The sequence below is a fragment of the Crocodylus siamensis genome, chromosome 2, assembly GCF_052110815.1.
Source record: "Crocodylus siamensis isolate JL-2025a chromosome 2, ASM5211081v1, whole genome shotgun sequence".
Classification (NCBI taxonomy): Eukaryota; Metazoa; Chordata; order Crocodylia; family Crocodylidae; genus Crocodylus; species Crocodylus siamensis.
In genome coordinates, this window is record NC_143396.1 from 62,881,842 (window position 1) to 62,902,995 (window position 21,154).

General features: G+C 40.4%; 1 protein-coding gene across 2 annotated transcripts in view; it reads right to left on the bottom strand.

Moving 5' to 3' along the window:
* The window catches only part of MTUS1 (microtubule associated scaffold protein 1), a 162,352-nt gene that overhangs the window by 135,031 nt on the left and 6,167 nt on the right, over positions 1-21,154 (bottom strand). Inside the window, exon 1 of one of the 2 annotated variants that reach the window (XM_090036019.1) lies at positions 4,916-5,224. The exons of the other annotated variant lie outside the window; for it this stretch is intronic. The gene's annotated coding sequence lies outside the window, so the exon portion shown is untranslated. Of the gene's footprint in view, positions 1-4,915; positions 5,225-21,154 lie in introns of those variants that run through there. 2 annotated transcript variants of the gene reach the window in all.

Here is a 21,154-nt window from a genome sequence, read left to right on the forward strand (position 1 = left end):
ATACCCCAGTAACACCCACATGGACCTTGCTTGCCCCCCCCCTCCCAACTTACCTTAGATCAGGCCGCCATTTTTAAACTTGATCTAACCTTCCCAAATGTCTGTAAGCAACCAAGATATAGCACCTGCTTGGATGTTGTAACAATGGGCAGGCCTGCTAAACAGGTTAAACACTGTTCTCTTTTGGCATATAAAAGGAACAGAGGCCTCAGTATTTGTTTATTTTACATTTATTTATATGTACTGGTATATTTGTGCAGTACACTGCAAAAACTTTTTCCAAAAGTTTGAAAGTAAAAAATACACTGTTAGCAAGTTTATCACTAGAATACCACATCAAAATAGATTAGATCTACTGTGTAGGGTAAATTGATTGATCATGTGTTCATATTGATCAGATGTTGCTCAATAATGGTCACTATAGCCTCACTTCTTAAAACAATAACTAAGTTTTCTTCAAAAAACCCAAGAGGTTTAGAAAGTTCTCATAATAATGTACTAGTGCCAATACTATTCTGCCACCACAAAATGTTCAGCTTTGAAGTGTTTGACAAGTACAAGCTGCATAAGTTATTTATGAACCAACACAACCTTGAGACCCATGAATAATTCATTTTTATAAATACTAGCCTTAGAAGCCATTCTGATGCTGCAAAACAAACAATGCAGCTGCATGCTCTGAAGCTACAATTGAAAAAGACAGCTTGTATGTGACCTGAAAATGATAAACTAAAGCATTAGTACCTTCACCTGCATGTGTGCAAGTACCTTGTTTTAAGGTAAGACAAGAAGAGTATTTAAATTTTAAAATAATTTTATTTATTTTTTATTAAGTTATAAATTAAATTTTTTAAAATGTATTAAATGAATAAAGACCTAAATATATAATTAAAAATAAAAATGTACTTGTGAAGTTACACCTTTGATTCTCCCCCATCCCAAAAGTAGACTAGTTCACAATCACTAGTCCACAGGGCAAGTTAATAGACTCTACATTTATAGCAGTCCAGGCAATAAACACAGGAATAGATATATTAGCATCCAGGTTCTCATGGACCAACTGTCACATCTCGCATAACATATGAGGATTTGGCAGCCCTATCATGTATTCCCACATCATTGCTAGGTGTCAGAGTTCATTTAGCTGCAAGCATTTGTCCGCTGCTGCATCTCTTATCTCCTAGAAGCTAGTGGTATACCTCTTTTCCTGTTGGATCAGAATTGGGAATGAGCAACTAACTAGCAGCAGGAGCTAGAGGAAAAAGCTGTAACATCAGCAAGAGATGAAGATCTATCACTGACACAGGTCCTCAGCATTCTTGCAGCCACTTGGCACAAGTTCCCACATCGAAGAACTCATCCCAATGACATTCACAGTCTGTGCTCACCCAAGGTTCCAACACCAGTAGAAACTTTTCTTAGCCATCTGTTTTAGTATTTTCCAGCATCCCGCTCTTGAGCACCTACCCAGGCAACACTATTCTATTATATTTTGCTGCGTTCTACTTGTATAACTGTTTGGGACAGGATGTGTCAGTGACGCGCTATATTTGTGGTTATGTGTTAATTAGCTTGTTGAATAAACTTCCATGGTGCTATATTGCTGGACAAAACCTTATTGAAGCACAATGGCCTAACTGCTGCCCTTAATTCAAGAGAATGAAAAGAAACAGTAAAAATGAAGAGCTGCCACCCCAACATAAGGTACAATGTATTTATTTAGTAAGGACCTTGCTTAAAAGTTACTTACAACTGCAAACAAAGAAACTACCTCCTGTTCCTATTGTGCTCACATAAATAAACAGTGATGAAACCTTATTTCATGTAAAATGATCGTCTTGCAGACCATTACTTTTAAGAGAAACAAATCATAATACTTTCAAACTAACTAGTGGGTTGGAAAAGCTCTAGTTTGTTACTAAGGCTCACAAGTTATGTTGCCACAAATCCAACTAAGTCTTCACCAGTAACTTTGACACCTGAACAAGGAGAACAAGCTTAGAGATCCACATTTTAAAAATATACCTTAAAACAGTCAATGCACATCAGAAGGCTGATCTTATAAATTGCTAATGCTGTATCAACCGAACTGTACCCTTTCATAAAATCATAGAAAGTTACAGTTGGAGGGGACCCCAGGAGGTCATCTAATCCAACTTTCTGCTCAAAGCAACCCCAGCAACATCATTCCAGTCAAGACTCTATCTAGCCATGTCTCAAAAACTTCCAAGGACAGAGATTTCACAACCTCTCTGGATAACCTGTTCCACTATATTACTACCATCCTGGTGAGAAAGTTCTTCCTAATACTTAACCTAAACTTCCCTTGCTGCAACTTGAGATGATTGATCCTCATCTTGTCATCTGCCACCACTGAGGACTGTGTAGCTCCATCCTCTTTGGAACCACCCTTCAGGAAGTTGAAGGCTGTTATTAAATCCCCCATCACTTTTCTCTTCTCTGGACTAAGTAAGCCCAGTTCCCTCAACCTCTCCTCATAAGTCATGTGCCCCAGCCCTCTTACCATTTTCACTGCCCTCTGCTTGACACTCCAATCTGTCCATGTCCATTCTGTACCGGGGGGCCTAAAATGGGACACTGTACCCCAGATGTAGCCTTACGAGGGTCAAACAGAAGAGAATAATCACTTCCCTCAATCTGCTGGCAACACTCCTACTAATGCAGTCCAATATGCCATTAGCCTTCTTTGCCACAAGGGTTCATATTCAGCTCATTACCCCCTGTTATCCCCAGGTCCTTTTCTGCCTAGCCACTTAGTCCCTAGCCTGTACCAGTGCATGGGATTATTCCATCCTAAATGTAGGACTTCACACTTGTCCTTATTGAATTTCATGAGATTTCTTTTCGTCCAATCCTCCAATATGTTGAGGTCTCTCTGAATCCTAACCCTACCCTCCAGCATATCTATTACTTCCCCCAGCGTCATCTGCAAACTTGCTGAGGATGCTCCCCATCCAATCTTCCAGGTTGTTGATGAAGATATTGAACAAAGATGACCACAGGATCAACCCCCTGAGGCACTCCACTTGATACCAGCTGCTGACTAAACATCAAGCCATTGATTACTACCATCTAAAACAAACTATCCAGTTTTCTATGCACCTTACAATTCATTCATCCAACCCATACTTCCTTAGCTTGCTTGAAAGAATCTTGTGGGAGGTTGGATCAAAAACCTTGCTAAAAATCAAGGTATATCATATCCAATACGCTCTCTGCATCCACACAGCCAGTCATCTTCTCATAGAAGGCAATCTAAGCACTATTACACAATCTACTATGGTTAATTACCCTTGACATTGAAAAGGTTAGAGAATCTGATCCTTTTCTAGTCTCTCTTGGAGAAAAGAAATATTACTGGATGCTGCCCAAATAAATCACACCCCAAAACTTTTACACCAAGGTCAGATAAAGAAGTCTGATTCCCAGTCACATGACACAGGTCTTCTTAACCCTCCACCAGAGCTCAGTGGACCCCACTTCTTACAGAAGCACAGGCAACAGCATGAAATCACTTTGCTCCCACTTTCTTTCTTAAGAAGTGTCCCTTCCCCACACCCCACCATAAAAAGGCTAACAATGCAGAACATGGAGGGCTTAGTTACCCCAGCAGCAAGGCAATTGTTTCTATAGGCTTTTCCCTTGGCATTCCTCTGCCATCTTCTTAAAGTAACATTGGCAGAGCACCCAGAGCAACAAGCCTTGGAGTTTACGCTATTCAAATACACAGGGCAGTTGATATCTTTTAGGTACTGTTTTGGATTATCTGGGTTTTCAGACATTTTACCTGTGACCTAGTCTAACACTTTACCCTATTTAGATAAGAAAAAAAAAATCACTTTAAAATAAAAGCTGAGATTTTAAGACAGTCACTTAAAGAGCTAGGGATTTTTTTTTTTAATTAATGCCTGTACTTTAATCTAGTTCTGGTAGGCACTATGAACTCTAGCAGCAAGTGACAAGTACACACCCTCGATTAGATGGTATCACTGATTCTTGTAACTTTTTCCAATTGTTTTTCTTGGCATTTCCATACTTACCCAAAGTGCATTTCAGTCAGTGAGCTAGCATTCCCAACATTTTGACCAAATACTGGATCAGTAGCAAAACATGCTAAGGTTAAAGACTTCTGCAGTTTTATACATGGCAGTTCCTTTACACCAAAACTTGAAACACGCTTTTAACTAGGAACAGTCTTTTGTGCTATGCACTGTACAAACTCTTAAGAGTGGATCCTAGCCCATGACTGCAACAAATACTAAGAGCATTACATACTTCCTTGGGACTGAGTATTTTAATTCAGTCATATTGAGATGGACCACATTTAAACTGGAGATTATACTCCATTTAAAAACAAAAACAAAAACCCTGTAGTTTAGCAGTTCTTCCCAAGACTTAGAAAAGGGTATATTTTATTAGTTTGTGCCCAAAAGCTCAACTTTCCAGGATAGTAGGCAACAGCAGCATGTGGCTAGCTGCTTCTAGTTACTTTAGTATTATTGTCCCTAGTACAGCATAGTTTTATAAACATACTTAAAATTAACAGTCAAAATTTTAACTGTTCATCTTGAAGTTTTTCAGTATTTTAAATTCATTGTAGCATTAAATGACAATGCTAGATAGAAGTTGGTGTCTTGCTTTTCTTGTGAAAGCTATAGCAATGAGTGTGGTTGTTTTCATTTGTTCATGATGCATTTACTTTGTGCTATATTCAGGCAGGCAGTGTAATCTTATTCCCTGCTAAATTAAGCACCAATAGTTATTATTACTTCGGTTTTCTAATCCAATCTGCCTGAAGTTCTACATTTAAGTTTGGAAACTTCCTCATAACTTTTATAATACAACATGACTCCCAGACTAAAAGAAATAGGGAAAAAGCCCACAAGTTACTTACCACCAGCATCACAATGCAAGACTTAAGAGAAAAAAAAAAAAAAAAACTGTGCTCAGGTTAGGTTATTTGCCAAAAGCTCTAGGCCGATGTGTGCTACCGAGTAGAAGCCATCACTAGGAACAGGAAAAATCCAAATGCCAGACTGCACAGAGAGCCCTCTCATGAGACTTCTTCAAAGATCAACTCAGCCGTGCAGCAGTAACAGAGCTTAGCCTAGTGACTTTTTTTTTTTTTTTTTTTTAAACTAAAGAATTTTCCTTGGACTGTCTGCCAAAAGTGCATCATCAGCTAGCTGCTTGCCAACAGTGCATTGCAGTGTAGGGTTTTTGCCAAGTACTTCACAACTTAAGAAAGAATATTTGCACGCAGATGTCTTTCGCAGTACTTAAAGCTCCTAAGCTTATTTACAGCAGAAGCAGAGAGTCAGCAAAGTCAGCAATTGGTTAGTCTAGCAGTGTCCAATGCAAGAGGAGGGACTTGCCAAACTAAATTAGCATTTGTCTGTTGCCTAGTGACTGCATGTGAACTTGATCAGCTGTGATATAAGAAAACCAGGAAATCCAGTGACAAATAAAAATACTTCTATAGCCTTAAATTTATAAAAGTATCATGACTATTTGTCAGACTTCAGCAGAAAGAGAGGCATAAAGAGACTTAAAAAAAAAGTTAAGCACCTATTTCCTAAGGAAAACTTTCAAAGATTGAAGATAAATTGGAAAAAAGGAGGAGTCAAGCTAATATTTTCATACAGCTACGAGACTAATGCATCTGACAATGTAACATACAGTCAAAAGCTTGAATTTGAGTTAGCCAACTACCGGTATTCTGCCACTTAAAGTTGGCAACAAAAAAAAGCAGAACAGTATCTAAAGGAAAGGTTTACAAAACATTCTTAAATGCATTTATACTTTAAAAACCTGGCTTTCAACTTAAAATAAAATCCTCATGGGAATCAAAGTGTCCAGGAAATGTGCTTGTAGTAACTTCAGCTGTGTACTATCATCAGCTCAGATTTGGATAGTGTTTTTAATGTCCCCTTTCAGTTTGTGGCAGCAGTTGACATAGTGCACAAAATTTCCTCGGTTCTAAACATATTCCAAAGCTCTGAGAGGGGAAAATTGTATCCTCCACCCAACTTACCTTTCAATTTCACAAGAAAAGCCTGCAATGCAAGGGCAATTTAATTCTAGTTCATCTCCAGGTTACCCATGGGGGTGAGGGAGGAGAGAGTGGGAAAGGGGAAGCATGAGTTAGAGCGACACTTAACCCAACAGGCGTTCAGGTGGGGAGGGTTTGAGCCCCCCTGTACCAACCCTGGCCAGCAAGCAGGGGTGTTTCAGCAGCCTCCAAGGAAGCTGCCAAACCACTTCTCCCCAGCCCTGCCCCCAGCAAAGCCAAGACAGCTGTCCCTGTCAAAAGGCTTGGGATAGGGAGTGGGGGCCACCCCCTCATCCAGCTACAGCATTGCAGGGGAACCAGGCTAGGTTTGTGAGGTGGGTGGGCAGCTCCCTTCCCCCACCCCAGCCTCCTGACATTATAAATTCCCTCCTTAACATTTACTAATAAAGTTAAATCTTTTCTATATAACATGCACCGTCTAGTTGAACCCATGTTAAGACCACCTCTAGGAAAAAGTCATTATTCCACTGCTACCCTGCACCTCCACCCGCAGGCAAATCCTGTGCATTTCATCCACTTATTTTTGGATCAAGACAGGAATTGGGTGCTCCAGGTCAGGTTCTGCATCATGTTTGTTTAGTGCTGAAGACATTAGGCTACTGAACCTTGACAAAAGATTACTACTTTGATTACAGGTACAGAAGCAGCAGGCTGGCATTTCTCCTAACACATATACCAACCAGAACCTGGGGAAAACTGGTAGACAACATATTTTCCTTCAACTAAGATTCAAAGAAATTGAACATTCCTAAAAAAGTAGCATTTTAATCCTGCCACCTTGTTAAAATTGAGCCTAAGTGAAAACCCTAAAAGAGTTGAGACACTTAGTCACGTTGTCAAATAGTAAAGAAGTAGAAAGTCATCTAATCCATCTGCAAAGCCCCCCATCAACAGGTTTTAAATGACCTCTTTAGTTCTGATTCTGAGTTTTTTCCTCTCCAAGCACGCAGACGGCATAGAATCATTTTATCTAGCTGAAATGGACCCTGGACAGACACAAACTAAAGCAAAAGACTACTATAAAAATAACTCTAAGCTAAAGAAATAAAAGTGTAACTCTTTAGAAGTAAAAGCTTTAAATATTACCGTAAGGACCTTCTCTCAGACAGACATGCAAAGCTCTGTTTTAGGAATCTGTTCATTTGTTTCCTCCAGATCAGTGAGTGTGAGACAAGCTTTAGCCTATAAGAACATAAACATTTATACTCCTCCATAATTGTTGACAAGAGCTTGACATTTCAAATGTGTGTTATGGGACAGTCAACTGACACAAACATTTGACTCTAGAGAGATCCATGGTACAAGTTAAATGAATGTGTAACAAGGTCCTGAATCTTAGATGGCTCCCGGAGTTCTTAACCTCTGAACTGTCTACACATTAACACCTGAAATTAGTTTTAAGCATACTTTAGGCTGCTTAAAAGTTATACCACTACAGGGCAGGTTTCCTTCTGTTTTATGTTCCCCAGCTTGTGTTCCATTGTTGTGTGGGCACACCCCAAATATAAGCTGCCCAAGTTGCAGGCCTGTAGCACCCCTGGATCAGCCTCTTCTCCCAATCCGTGGGAACAAACTTTCCACCCCCTGAACTCTACTGGTGGTTCTGGCACAAAACCAACTCTCACTCCCACCCCTAGAGGTGTGGCCCTCCCACCCCCAGGGGTGCAACCCCATGCAAACAGCCTGCATGCCAGAGTACCAGTCAGCTAGCCTAGTCACAGGGCATGGATGGGTCTGGGAGTGGAGTCAAGGAGGAGTGGAGGGGGAAAAAAGGTAGGGGGCCAGATTTGGTCCTCATGAACTGAGAACTCCTTCCCAGGGCAGAGGCAGTAGCTCCCTCAAAAAGTACCTTCCCTCACTGCTGCAACCTCCAGCTACCGCAGCACACACATACAGCAAGCCCCACACCTCAACCCCAATTTATTCATTATTTAGTCATTTATTTAACATAAGACCTCCTTGAATTTATTTTTTCTTTATTTCTTTTTAAAATGTCTTTTTTGTTGTTGTTTAGCTACTACTAATTTTATCCTTCAGTGCCTGACTTGCTTCATTTTGCCACCCATCCCCTGTCCTCATTTCCTTTCTACCTCCCATTTTATTATCCACTGCATCCCCTTAATTCTCTACCTACCCACTTCATGTTCATGCCACCACATCCCATCTCTCCAACACCCCGACCTAGAGGAGGGATAGGAGCTTATCCTGGCTCACCAGCCCTGTAGTGGCAATTCACAGCTGTAACTCCTAGTCCAGACCCTATTAACCAGCCTTTTAAGTGCTAGCTTCAAACTCAAGCTAGCACTAACACTGATCAACATTTGAGCAGCTCAAAGTACAACAACATGTAATAGGCTCCTCACTCAGCCTCCAATTCATTACCAACCTAAATTCTGGGGTTAGCTTTTAAAATATTAGGTGCCAAGGCAGAAATATTTGAGTTTGTCTACACTAGTATTCTTAATTAATACCTAGTTTGATTTACACCAATTCAGGTCATTCTAGTAATCTATAGCCCTCTTTACTCAGAGCTAATATTAACACACATACATTTAAACACCTTTCAGTGGTTTGCCATAACTTCCATGAAAGCCTCTAAAGAGGCTGGGACTAAGCCCTTATCCATATCACAAAACTTCTCACTACAATTCAAGTTGGACAGATACAAAGTGCAGCTCACTTCACTCAAATTTCCCAAGAGCAAAAAATTTAGATTAGTAGTTCAGATTATCTATATGCAACCCATTACTAAAGTTTATTCTTCCCAGCTATGAGACTCCCAGTAAGAGACTCTATCCAACAGATTTTCCAAAGCTAGACAACCACCTGTACCAGCCAACAAAGGTTTAAAATAGGTTCAACATCTAGTTATAATTCTTTGTTCAAAGTTACTAATTATGAATAAAACAACGCTATTCTACAAAATAGGGTATTTTTTTCAATGAGTCAGAGAATGTCTACCAAGGGCTTTTGTTGTTGTTGTTTGTTTGTTTTGTTTTATACACATGCTCCATAATGGGCTGGGGAGGGAGGTGTGCACAGGGAGAGGGAGCTTTAATTAAAGTGGCTCTGAGAGATGCTCTAAAGCACCTGCAGCATTTTGTGCATCAGCTTCCCTGAACTTCAAAATGGCAGTGGGGGTTCTTTATCTAAAGGTCATCAAATGAGTTTTAGATTAAGCACCCTGCTACCATTTGGAAGCACGAGGCTGTTGATGCACAAAACGCAGAAACTAGCTGGAGCACAGTAATTACGACACTCCAGCAGACTTGATTAATAGCATCTGCTTGGACACACTGTAATCACAGTGCATCAGACCAGCCTTCTGGCTCACGTAGAGGCACCCAGTGGGTACAAACAAGTGTTCAAATCACCCAGCTTCAGTTAGGCAGCTTATTTGGAGCCACTTAAACTTGAGCCAGGTTCTACTGAGTGCAGGTGTTTGCCTGGGCAGCCAAAGGTAAGTAAACTAGGCTGGGGAGGGGCATTAAAACAATGCAGCTTCAAGGCTGTGATAAGTGGTTGGGCTTTTCTAGCTCCAGTGGGGTGCTATAAATACACACAGACATTCACTAAGCCAGGTTTAGCCTTTAAGAACATGTTACTTCAGACTGATCTAAAACTTAGTTCCCCTCTGAGGTGAACTTTGATCAGGTGCACTATTGTTAGGCCAATTTAAGTCCCATGAAAGCCTGCACAACCAGGCATTTAGACTGCTCTAACCATAGTTAGACAGACCTAAATGTAAGGGTTGTATGCACCTTAGAGGGCCCACTGGTTCATCCTAATGTGAAGTAACAGACACACTTTCAGGAAATACATAGTAGAGTTCCCCCTGAAGTGGGAATTGGGGGAGATAGACGATGCAGTTCTCACACAAGAACTTGTAAAGTGAGACATCTCCAGTTTAGCCAAAAGACAGCTTGTTAAGATCTGGCTCTGTTCTCTCTCTCTCTCTCCAAGATGGATATCAAATAGGGGTGCACTGATAGAGATTTTTGGAGCCGATACCAACAGCCCATCTTTAAGGACACATATCGGCTGATACCAATCTGATTTCCGATACACAGCCCAGCACCATGAAGAGCAGTGTCTGGCTGGTAAGTCTGTGGTGGTGGAGGAGGGGGAAGGGAAGGGGCATGGGCGGGGGGCGCAGATTGAGGCTCCTGCAGTGCAGGAGGGAGTGGAGCAGGGGTAGGGGCTAGGGCAGGGCACAGCAGAGGATGGAGCCATGGCCTGGCCCAGAGGCAGGGGGGAAGGTGTGGCTCTCACCATTGCATGCAGCCTGGGAGGCATGGACAGTGTGTGCCCCAAATCTGCATGGGGCAGCATAGGCTGGAGCCAGGGCTGCACAGGGCTCTTCCCAGCAAGGGCTGGGCTAGGCTGTGTTTGGGGCAAGCGGTGGCAGCACTGGGAGGGGGCGCCAAAAACACCCCAGAGTTCACCATAGTCCCCTGAACTGCCCCTCCCAGTGCCAATGCTGCTGCCTGCCCCAAGTGCAACCCAGCTCAGTCCCCACTAGAAAGAGCCTGACACAATCCCAGCCCCAGCCAAGCCACGTCTAGAACCATGTGCCCCCATACCCTCCTGCTGTGTGCACAGTAGTGGGAGGCACAACTCCTCCCCATGCCCCCCAGCCAAGCCACGGCTCCATCCTACATCCTGCCCAGACAGGTCCTGCCCCAGCCCCACTCCCTCCCTCACCATGGGGCCTTGATCTGCCCCCCATGCCCCTTCCCTTCCCTGGCCCCTCCCACCCACCACAGACTTACCAGCTGCATGCAGCTGTCCAAGCTGTGCTCCTTGCTGCCTACATGCTGCGCTGTGACTGCACACATGCATGGGGCATTTATCAGCCACACTCTTGACCACATCAGGCCAATTTCCAATACAGTCACTTTTCTTTATATTGGTACCAATCCAATATTGGATTGATGTATTGGTGCACCTCTAGTATCAAACATATTCTAATTTAAAATTAATTGTTTTAGAAGTAGGCTACAGCTGAACCCACTTGATTTCTTCAGGAAATTTTTTTGTTGCTGCAGTACTTCCAACCCTGTTTAAATGTTTTAGACTTTTGTAGTATTATCCAACCCTACAGTCAATTCATTGCCTTTCCCCTGCTTACAATTAACTTGTTGCTAATTAGTATGTTATGTTATGAAAGAAAAGAGCACCTACTTTTTTTTACTTTATTTAGGTTTGCGTTGAAGAGAAAAGAGAACTGGTACATACCACTTTAAAAGCAGTAGTAACAGTCATACTATCCACAAGCTTATGTTTCTTGGCACAGTTTACCATTTCATACCAGTGTCTTAGACACCACCCTCTAAGCCATATAAATAAGCATTACAATAAGATGTGTTAATTCAGCACTGGCCAGTCTCAATATTTTCCCATTCTTTAGCTTGAGTAAACATGAGCTCAAAGAATTGAGTTGTAATAATGATCCAAAAGCATATCTTGTATTGAACTGTATGGGTTTTTTTGGCAAACCAGTGTTAACTAATGCATAATACTGAGCTGAATTCTTAAACAAATCATTCACAAGTTGAGGTTACAGCATTTGCATTACTTCACAGCCTATTCCCATGTCCTAGGCTGCTGCTGATTCTTTCTAAAGGCTTTGTTCCATCTTCTCAATATTTCGAAAATAGTTTAGCTCTTCTAATTTCTAACTGGTCATTTCTTGCACACAAACAAACCAATTTGAGAAAAGCAGCATGCCTTTTCCAAGTCACTGGTAGACAGCAGCAGTGTTTTGTTAAACATAAACTAGAGCATGTTCTTTAAGTTGATAGGTGGAGTCCCTGGTCTTTTTCAGGTTAGTTTGAAAAAGCTAAAAATGGACATGCAGTCCCCACTATAAAAGCTTCCAAAGACAACAAAAAAAATCTTACTGCGTAATGGGCAATGGAGAAAGGGAGGAAAGTTCTTTTTAGACAAGATGGGTGCACCCCTTCGAGGTGGAGCAAGAGGCACATGCGGGAATGAACAAAGTGTTAGAAAGGTAGACCCCTGGATATCCAGCTCCAGTAGCATATATTAAAGTTGCTGCAGTTAAAAAACTCATAGGTAGATCTTAGGATTGAGCTGGCTGGCTCTCAGACATCTAATTAGCTGACATTGGCCGCGTCTACACAAGATGCTTTACTGCACAGTAGACTAATCTAGTGTACAGTAAAGCATCACCATCTACACATGTAGATGCTTCCTGCACAATAAATCAGTCTACTGCACAGTAAATTTACTAACCTGCATACACCCATGCATATGCAGGTAGTAAAATTTACTGCATAGTAAAGCCAAACAGCATTAACTGAACATGTAGACACACCAAGCAGGACAAGAGTTTGATTTCAGACCAGCAAGCAGAGACCAATTCAATAAAATATAATTTTTAAAAATCTCCAATGAATACTGTTTAAGGTTTTAGTTATGGATTCTATGTTTTTGCTAGAACTCTAACAGAGGTACAGCTTTCTTTGTCATACTACAGATTTTGTCTATACAAGGATTCTCAAAAAAAAGTAGACTAAAAAGGTGTTAGGTTGGCAAGTACAATACAAAACATGTTGTTAATTTTATGAGTAAAAGCAGGCTTCCATTTTAATGGTAGTTTAATCATCACCTGAACTCCTCTTGTCAAGATGTGGCTTAATCAACTCTCTCTTATACACACACACGCACGTGTGCTTTGTAAATTAAAATTACTGAACTATGGAGCTATTGGGGGGGAGGAGAGAAGAGGAGGTGTGTTTATTCATTTTATCCCTGATTTTTGGTCCAAGTTAAGTTTAAGTTTATTTTTCAGTGCCTAAATTGCAAGATGCCATAAGCACTGAAAATATTAAAAAGAAAATGTTTAGTTTCAAAGACTACATTAGTCAACAAGGAAGCAATTACTGGGCTAAAGATTTTAAAAGCTCATCTTTGATTCCCTTTCAGACTTCAGAAAATAACTTTAAGATGTTAACTGAACATTAATTGGCAGAGTTCAAATTTATGAGCAAAAGTTCAAGCTTTCAAAAGTCAGACTGTACTACTCTGTGATCACTCCAGTTACAGGGCTTACTTCATTGCTATTAACAAATGAACCCTCTTATTCTGCTAGCAGAATAAAGCTATGTAGCTAGAAAAGCAGATTTTCTTGTTTGCTATTAATATAAAAAGTAAAGAATTTTCTTTCAAAATCTGTACAGAATTCAGAGTAGAAACACTTCTGCTAGCAAGCCTCAGAGTAACCAGAAACTGGGAAGACAGATTTTTAACCTGCAACAAATTTAAGTAAAGTCACCTTTTATTTTCCACCCCCACAGTACTTATTTCCTTTGCTTTTTGATAGTAACTGGTTCATTTCTCTAATATTTAGCTGAATAAGTAAAACCTATATGCTTGCAGCTACAGCAAGTATAAGATAAATCAAGCTATCTGGGTTTTTATTCACTATACATTTTTAGTTGACAAGACTTGTCAATCCAATCTGTTTTACTCTGATACATTGCTCAATGTAAAAAGATGAAGATTTTGTATTTAGTTTTCCCTAAAAGTTTTGGCCTTATTTTCATTTGACAGCATTAAAACCCGGTTTCACATTTATCTGCTCCAAAGTAAAATTCATTAAAAAAAAAAAAAAAGATACTGCAGTAGAGTTTTAGTTCCTTCCCTCTAAAATCAAGAATGAAGTTATATGCTACTTCATTGCAGGAAGCTGGAATTCACTTGTGGTGCTTATAAATAAGTGAACAGAATGTAATAGTAGCTTTAGTCTGACAGAAGTGTTATAAACAAGCCCTAAATATAACTTAGGCTAGTACTATGGAATGACTTCAGCAGACTTCTTTCATCAGCGATGCACATACCATCAGGGTTTGTGGAGCAAAATCACTGATCCTGATTCTATTGCAGTCAACTGTGGAACTCCCAGAGGAAGAACTCTCACCACTATTGAAAACACGTCAAAGCTTGTGACCTCAGAAGGAGGCAGTGCTTTCATGTTTCAGCTGAAGATATCCTGCTTTCAACCAGAATGGTGCTATATTTAGCAGGCACTTGTTAAATGCAGTATCTTTTATATCAGCATTAATGTCTAAGGTCTTTCTCTTGATAAACTATTTGGATAAAAAGACAGGTTTCCATTAACAAGCAAACATTTTCTTGCTGTGACTCAATTGAAAGTAAAACTGAAGCTCAGTGAACTAGGCTAAACTATTTTCAGTCAAATAGTTCTGGAACATCTGATTTAGCATCCACCTATTTATGGTCCACCACACAGTACCAAAAATAGTATCGAAAATGCACTTGTGTAAATCCACACTGTTAGTGATCATCAGTATTGAGTAAAGGCTATGCACCAAGTCTACTGAATAACTCATCTGCTTAATGTTTCTATAAACAAACCTGAAAGGAAGCAAGTAGAATGAAGTTTCAGTAAGTGATAGTGACCATAGGAACCAACAGTAATACAGGGTTTCTTTTTCTATTTCATACGGAAATCAGTCAGTCCTAATTTCTTCTTTCTTCACGGCCAGCACATGGACCACTTTGATCCTGTGGCCATCCCTCACATGTCATTTTATACTTCCCTCAAGTGGGAATTATTCAAAACAATCAAGTATTTGAACCTTTTGTTCCACTGTAAGTCAATTTTAACAAAGTACTGTGGATAATCTGTTACCCAGCCCACCTCCACTCCAATAAATTGGAAACTGCAATGCATAGGGAGAGCATTTATAAAGGCCTCATTTCCAATAAGGAGAAGCCTGAATTACAAGCTCTAATTTTTAATACAAATATCAGAAAACAGTCCAGATCAGTTAAGACTCATGTAATCAGTCCCAAGGGTTTACCTTTAATAATAGCTCTGATCAGGTAAAAACCAACCCCCACCCCCCAAACCAAACACCACACACTGAGAAAGCACCAAGTAAATAATACCTTTCCAAAAGTTAAAGGGTAGAGTTTAGTGACTTGGTTAGACCTTAGAGAAAACAGTTTGTAAGGGGAAATCTGTACATATACATGCAAGTAGAAAGCTAGCTGAAGCTACAGCATCTTTAAATAGTCTATAATAAAAGAGCCAGTTCAATTTTCCATGTACTATAACCCTAGACATAGTACATGGAACAGTATCAGTGGCCCATCTAGCAAAATCTACAGCAACGAGGATTATGAACAGAGCAGTACCTAGTAGGGGTGTGCAAAATGGGCCATATTCAATTCGCATTCAGCCCAAATTGGGGATAGTGACTTGATTTGGCCAAATCCAAATCTGATGTGATGCTGATTCAGAGAATCGGCAATAAACACAGCTTTAAATGTTTTTTCTACATACCTTGAGATGCCAGGTGCAGCTTGTGAACATTGCAATGGTGGGGCAGATGGAGCATCTCACAGGAGCATGGGGCAACTCCCCACATGCTCGGTAGCGAACCCAGAAATGGACTGGAAGCACTTCCGGTCCACTTCCAAGTCCACCACCAAGCATGCTGGGGGGTCCCCCATGCCCCTCCACCTCAGCAATCAGCCATGGGGGGAACCCCAAGTGCCCACCCCCCCAGATCCAGGAGGCACCAGTCACTGAGCTGAAGGATTCAGGCGGGCGCACCCCCACACGCTTCCTGTCGGACCCAGAAATGGACCTGAAGTGCTTCTTGTCCACTTCTGGGTCTGCTGCCAAGAACGGTGGGGACACTCCAGCCACCCCAGCACCACAGCATTCACGAGCCACCTGGTACCTTGGAGGTATGTAGACAAAACATTTAAAGCTGTGCCTATCCAAACAGTTTAATCTTTCTGAATCAATTCAGAGAGATTAATGGGTCTCCTGGTTAGATTCGGATTCAGAGATTTGACCACCAAATCGAATAAGTGACCGAAGCTTTGCACAGACCTAATACCTAGTAATAAAGGGAGAGAGACGCAACTCTGAGTAACTTCAACCATTAGCAATACTGCATTTCCAGACAAAAAGCCCTTCCATAAGCATGGAAGAAAGAATTGAGTGAATATACAGAGTTGACTAGCTGATCATAGGAAATTAGTGCTAGAAGGGACCTTATAAAAAGTCATCTAGTCCAGCTTTCTACTCAAGGTGGGATTATCCCCAACTAAACCACCCCAGCCAAGTTTCAGTTTGCTCTTGAAAACTTCCAAGACAGAGCTTCCACAATCTCTCTAGGTAGCCTTTTCCAATGCTTGACCACCCTTGTACACCAGAAAGTTCTCCCTCATTTCTTACCCAAGTGTCTCTTACTACCTCTGCTACTGCTTATAGTGCAGAGACATGCCCATATTATCTTCAAATACCTGAAGGTATACAGGGAAGATGGAGGACTGTAAAACACTTAAAGCTGAGCCTGAACTACTCATAAAAATTAAACTACAAAATATTAAATGACAAATGCATACTTTAAGAGGATGCAAGTTTGCGGCTGGGATCATCTGAAAAAAAATAGCGAGGCATTACTCCCATCTTATTTTACTATACCTATGATTATTTTAAGCAGGCTCTTATGTACGTCTGGTATTTGACTGTTAAATATCTATCCTTGATCAATTACTATGGTAAATATTTCTTTTATAATTAACTCACAGTTACGTACAGGAAGAGACATATTCCATATAGGGTTTGACAGTCATTTTGCCTCAGCAGTTCCCCCTTGATCGTTCAAGGATGACTCTAACAACCAGGAAAAACACTACGTTGTTGATATCACTTTCCTGCTATGTTGTTTCAGTTCAGAAATTGATAACCTCCTGTTACTAAGAAAGGCAATTCAATCAAAACTGGGACTTTCTGACCAATAAGGAACAGTTTGATTAACAGGGTCTTCCTGCTGGTTATTGCTTGCATTTTTTACTTCATTTCAAAAATGCTTTGAAGATGCTGACAGCTAACAAGGTGCGCACTTCATAGTCAGAATGATTTCTCACTCTTGAACTGTTATTGTGCACAGCTGATCTTTTGGTGAACGGATTCATGTCTTGAGAAGCTGAAAAAAACAACTGAGGCTGCCTCTTTACCTGTACTGGTGAAATACTATTGCTTTTAGAGCTAAATATACTGGACTTTGCTTTGCTTTAGAGTCATTTAATAGTTAATAGTGTAACTAAAGTCTCTCTTTCATGTATTGAATGAGTTATCACGTTAATCCTTTATATACTCATCCTGAATCCCATTTCATAATTTAACAGAAGACTGTTACCAAATTCCAAGCCCCACCCCTGACGAATCTTTTCTCCAGACTAAAAAACCCTAGCTCTTTCGGTTTTTCCTCACACAAGTGTCGCCTTGCAGGCCTCTAACCATTTTTATCGCAAAGGTATGGCATGAGACAATAATACATTGTAGAATTCAAACACTCCTGTTCCATATCCAAATCCAAACAGATGTCTTTTCTTTGATACTCCAAAGCAAGAGGAAGACTATCCAAGAGAGCGTCAAGAGATTGCTGGCAAAGGCAAAACAGACAAGACCTCCCCTCCTTTGTGGCACTGAACCATCCAAGACTAGAGAGAAACAAAAGGAAAAAGAGACTGACAAGCCAAACAACTAAGATCCCTCTTCAAAACATACAGAAGCAATGAACAAAACAATGAGTTGGGTAGGGAGGCAACTCCCAGCAAAAGAACCATGTGCAGTTAACGCATGTGCAGCTGAATGTCTCTCTTACTGTCTGCCACACTGTAACAGCAAAATGCAGTAGTCGGGTTAGGAGGAAACTTCCAATTAAAAGACAGTTATGAAGATGACAATGGAGTAATGGACATAAATTAGTCCACCTAAGCAAACAAAGCCAGGCTCAGGTCTTGGGCCAGCAGTTGGCCTGGCAAGAAGGAATCAGTGACATGTGTGACCACAGAACAAAAAGCAGTGCCACTCAGAAGAATGAAGGCAGCAGACTTGAAGCAAGTTCCCTACCAACAGCAAGGTATGCAAGACATGGGCTTCAATCTTTTAAATACAGTTGTCTTTAAACCAGTAGCCCAATGAGGCGACTTGACATATTTTGCTCCATGAGTGGGCTTCATACTAATACCATCTGGGCCAAACAACAACAAAAAAATCAAAACCGTTAGAAGTTGTACTAAAGTTGATGGAACTACTTTGAATAACTGTTTGGAGAAGGGAACCAAGAAATCACTTAATCCAAATGACTAAACTAGAACTCTAGAAATGGTACAATCTCTCACATTAGTTCTTTAGTTTTGTAAGCATACTGCTCTTTCATGCTTTTACCTAGCATGTACTGCCTGCATTGACCTTATTAAGATTTGGTTGTCCAGTCAGTCCAGGTCAATTGTTTAATCTTGCTGGTATTGTTGGCTACACATGCCAGTAACAGAAATGCCTGGTTCTATGCAAAGTGCACGCTGTTTGCAGATCTCCACCCTAGTGAGTAGAGAAGCTTTTCCCTTCCAATCTAGCTGAATTTCATTTGGGTCTTGCACCAGCATTTGCCCTCAAAGTGCACATCAATCAATCCCTGGATTAGGATTAATACAGTTTAAATTTACAGACTGGTTATCACTACATGCCTTCTTTGTTTTCTGAAGAAACAAATGTTTGTCAGAAAACATTCGTTTTCCCAAATGTTAAGGAAATCAAAACACAAGAAGAAACTTTGAAAGACCGTCTGAAATATTAAAATGTTAAAAACAAAAACTATGGCTAAAATATCTGGAAAAATGTTAAGGTGTTGAGGGCCAAATTATGACGGAAGAAAGTTTTTTGCCAGAGTAACACCAAAATACATGTGCCCATATTGTGTCAATCCATCCACACACAGGTCAGTTTTTTAAAATCTCATTAACTTCAAACATGTGGTATAACTTTCCCCAAAAGGGCATCAATGAGAAACTCAAGGGCAACACTACTTGGAAGCCTTAACTACTGGTTTGCCTTAATTGTAAGACACTGTGGCACTGGAATGCTTGTAGACATTGTTCTGCTAATGTCATTGTTACATAAAAGAAATGTGTTGCATCATATGACTTCCATATCATCTTTTAAAGATGCTTCTAAATGAAATTTATAGTTAGACTTGCTTATGAGAAATGGTCTAATAAAGATATCGTTGGGGAAGAAGACAACTAGTAAGGAGTATTGTGCATATGAAAAGTTTGGTATTTGGATGAAAACTCAGAATCCCCAACTGTCATATTACTAGTTCATATTAAGTAGGAGTCCCAAAGATAGGGCCTGCTGGCTGAATTCAGCTTGTAACCCCCTTATCTAGCCCCTATGTCTCAGAGATGTCCCACTTCACACGTTTCAGATTAGCATTGGGCATAGGGCCTTGGATGCAAGCCATGTGCAAGTAAGGATCCCAGACTAACTGGAGCAAACACTAGATCAAGCATGGAAGAAAGGCACAAAAGTCTTGTTGGCCCAATCTAGCCCACAGGGCTGACCCTGTGCCTTCACCCAGCCTGTGGACCAGTTCTGCACCACTAATGCAACCCACAGGCCTGGATGAGTTTGGCACCCTGATATAAAACATTAATAAAGTTCTGCCAAATATGTCTTTACCAAACACGGTGTGTGGCACTCACTAAAATAGTAGGAATTTTAGAAGTTTCAGATGTTCAAGTATACTCTAGGATTAGAAGTATGCACTAAGAGTCTTCTTTAATTAATGTAATAAAATGCACCTGTTATGCAAGCCATAACTGCTTTTTTATATTTTAGTTCTACAGGATGCATACTTGACTTAATTTCTAAGTCAAGTTAACTTGGGTTAGAGAAAAGTCAAGTCCATCAGATAAGAGTTAGAGGGCTCATTGCATGTGTTACCCTCTTCTTTTCTTATGAAAGATGTTAAATTTCCTAAACTTAAAAGTAAGTTTCCTTAAGAACTGTTTTAAGAGCTTTCATTAAATAGAGTAAAAGGACGGTATGGTCAGGGAAGTCCAGCAGCTATCTTCTGAATTTCTCTACATTTGTGGGCATGTGAGAAGTCCAGAGGTTTGTGTTTTGCTTATGACTATAGCCATTAAGCAAATATAAGCCCAAGTACAGGGATAGGAAAAAAGTAAATATTTAAATTTAGATGTAGGTAAAACACCAGTGGCCCTGTACTCTATTTAAATGAAACAGTGCAATGCTGTACCCCTCAGAGTTTATTCTTAAAGTACCCATCCCCTATTTAAGCTCCAGATGTCTTTTCATAGAAGTATGTACAAGCTTTGATTTTTCCATATTACATGTCAACTGCCTTGTGGCTTCACAAGAACGTTTTTCCACAATCTTAAAACCTAGAATTCTTCAAATTGCCCTTTCCCACTGAAATGCAGCTTTTATCCAGAACTTAAGATGAGAGCATTGACAGGCCAAAGACATAAGCAAAGTTCAAAGTATGTCTTGTCACTTGTTGAACTTCCTTTTAAAGTCATACCACTGTCATCTGACAGTAGTTGTGATCAGCAAACTCATAGCTACTAGAGTAGGTAATTCATAGAAATAGCTAAGTCAGATGTTTTAGAAGTTAAAACCAAAACACTTGCATTCCATCCAGAAACTGGTAGCCATTGTAAATTAATGACTGGTATTACACAAGCAGTACTTTAAAGCATCCTAATAAGTGAGCATCTTCCATATCTTCAGCTTTTGTTCAGTTTCAATGCAGAATCTTGAAATGGGAGTATGATTACCTATTTCAGATGAAAGCCTTCGAAAGGGAAATTTTACTTGTGTTACCAGGGGAAAAATGTTTCTGGCAAAGGTTGTACCAAGAGGACACACCCTCCATCTAGAAAAGTTTTAACACAGATCTTCTCAGGTATCTTTGAAAGCTTTTTAGGTTGCTTCTTCCAACCTGAAGAGGCCTCAGCTCTGCCTGGAATGATCATCCACCATGATCCTCAAATACTTCATATTATTCAGACATTGGTAGTTCATTAAACTTCCCAAGTGGACCATACAAATCACAGACAGAGATAGTTATTAGCATACTAAAGGCATTGTCAGCCAGCAGCTATTCCAAAAGCATTGCATTGGAATTTTAAAAAGCACACAAGAGAAACCTGCAGGACTTCCACCTGAGAATATCTTCA